General features: G+C 50.8%; 1 pseudogene; it reads right to left on the reverse strand.

Annotated features, from left to right (window-relative positions):
• Positions 1-1,263: 1,263 nt before the first annotated feature.
• On the reverse strand, positions 1,264-2,379 carry LOC123177084 (probable E3 ubiquitin-protein ligase RHC2A; annotated as a pseudogene).
• Between the last annotated feature and the right edge of the window lie 259 nt (positions 2,380-2,638).

Below are 2,638 nucleotides of genomic sequence, written 5' to 3' on the forward strand. Positions count from 1 at the left end.
TATATATATATATATAGCAAACATGCACGTGCGTTGCAACGGGAGAAAAAAAATATTGTATGCCCCTACCAAAAAATCATGGCTCTGCCTCCACACAAAACAGGTCCACAAACTCAACACGGCGTCCCAACCGTGTCACCACTTGTGCTCCTTCTCACCCACATTGCCGGGAGTGCGAGGTTCGTCCGATCATGATGTGTCCAACCTCGGCCAATACCAAAGCTATGTGCTTGGCGCGAGGCAACCAACGACCGTTGATGCCCTCCTGGGTGCGGCTTGCAAGGAACGAATATTCATGACATGCATAAAGTGTGGTTCTTCGGCCAACTATTATACGAAAACCATAAACTTTAGAGCTCATCTCATCTTAACTCTCTGCTATCTTGCTCTTTTCTCCTACATGCGCTATCATATGTCTTTATCTTATTTGCCAATAATCTATTTTTGCACTATTTTTTATCTGCGACATAAATATTTCTTGTTCCATCATTCAATCATTTGCAGATAGATAGACAATAAATGGTGGAATTTTCGAAGATTTTTCTTATATGCCAGAAAAACATGAATTACATGGCAGATTGTGAACGCAATCACATTGATTATTCTAAAGTTAATACTACATCAGTTTCTAAGATACTACCTCTCTCTCAGTTTACAGGGCGTGCGCGTACCCCTAGGTCGTCAATTTGACCAACTTAATACAAGTCATATATTACAAAAAATATACCAATATAAACTTTGGAGTTTCTACTTTCAAAAGGTATAATTTTTGTGTTATATAGTTTATATTAGGGTGATAAAATTGACAACCTAGGTATACGCACAGGACTTGTAAACTGAAACGGAGGTAGGAAGATAGTGTTCTCCGTATAATTGGTCAAAAGTTATTGTTAGCCTCTGAATCAAACAATACACAGATGAGTAAATAAAAATCATCGGTTGATAACCTAAAGTTCCAAGCATTCAGTAGCTATTTAGTTCCTGTGGCAAGTTGGGCGGAGATTATAAAGCCACCGGGGAGACATCAACTGCTATGCCGCCATGGGCATCTCCTAATCCTGCTCCTCCACTCACTCCTTGATAGGTACAACCAGGGAGAATCCTTACAGGAGGTGAACGCCAATCACCCGTCGCCGCAGAAGAATCTGGGTACCGGCCATCTCCATCTCCGCCTCCGCGACCTCTGGCACTTGGTCTGGCTCCAGCGGTCGCTCGTGTGATCTGTCGCCGTGATGCCAAGAAACTGCGGTAGCATATGGTGGGTTATCAGTGATTTGGTCTTGCCTATTTTATCGCTCAGCGCCAACATTTCACCGTTTAGTTTTGCTATTCCTCCACCGCTGATTGCAACTAATCGGTAGCTGCAATAATACAAGCTCAAAACTCAAAACAGTAAAAGTATGACTGAAGGAAGGGTACAGAAACCAAGGAGAGTCATGAACCCGACGGAGATCAATAGTTAGAAATCCCAAATGTTGATCGCCTAGTGTAGACAACTGGGAGGGGAACGCCCTCTCGCCGGCCCTCCTGCCACCAGCGAACCTCCCAACAGCAAAGCCTCCATCTGGGAGCCGCCAAATCGTCAACCCGACCGTCGTCTCCTCCTCACTGCCAGCCTCAGCCCGGTGTTGCTGCCTTGGTCGTCGGCGGCGCCGAGGTCACTCGCCGGAGCAGGCCGCGCCACATCTGTGGGCAGCTCGTGCCGGCACACGGGACATGAGTTACGCAGCGCGAGCCATTGCAGGATGCAGTCCTGGTGGTACATGTGGCTGCAGGGCATCTCCCTGTTCTACTCGCCCAGCTCGAAGGTCTCCTTGCAGACGGCGCAGCGGGAGTCGGCGCCGACGTGGCCAGGGCAGGCGGCGACGACGGTGGTGGGCATGGACTCGATGGCGGTCTTGCAGGCCGGCGTGTTGTCGTAGGGGCGGATGGCGCCGAAGCCGCCGGCCTCGATCTGGGCCTGGGCGAGCTGCTCGAGGAGCCGCTCAAATCCGGGCCCCATGAGGAAGTCGGACATGCTCTTGGGCAGCGGGCGAAGGCCGGATCCGGCGCCGTCGTCGTAGAAGAGCTTGAAGCTGCTGGTGGCGCTGGCGGCCTCATCGCAGGGAGGGGCGGCGGAGCGCCGGAGCACGATGACTGGGTTGCATGGCGACCCCGAGCGGTCACCCGAGGCGCCACGTCGGCTCTGGCGGGGTCAGACACTCAGACCTCGTTGCCCCGTTGGGGGCGGAGGGCGCGACGGCCCTGCGCGGCGGCGGCGCGTCCATCTGCTCCAGGAAGCAGCCGTCGCAGCCGGGGCGGAAGGGGAGCTCCGAGTACTGGATAAGATGAAGAGAAGCACGGGCGTAATTCTTACAAACTGGAAGGTGAAGAAGAGTCCTGCTAGACTTTTTCCCTTAGCTGCGCTTGGGCTGTTCGGCCCATAAGGGTGTGTTTGGTAGTATGTATGGAACTAGCCTAGTTGTTCTCATGTCATACATGCTAAGTGTAGACATGCTGAGTCCATGCAGTTGTTGTTGTTTGGCAGTGATGTATGTGTTGAGACATACTGAGCTGAGTTTGTTTGATAGCCTGCATGTGTTTAGACATGCTGAACAATTTCGAATTTTGAATATATTTTTTGAATGATGAACAAAAT

Source organism: Triticum aestivum, unplaced genomic scaffold, assembly GCF_018294505.1.
Source record: "Triticum aestivum cultivar Chinese Spring unplaced genomic scaffold, IWGSC CS RefSeq v2.1 scaffold196301, whole genome shotgun sequence".
Lineage (NCBI taxonomy): Eukaryota > Viridiplantae > Streptophyta > Magnoliopsida > Poales > Poaceae > Triticum > Triticum aestivum.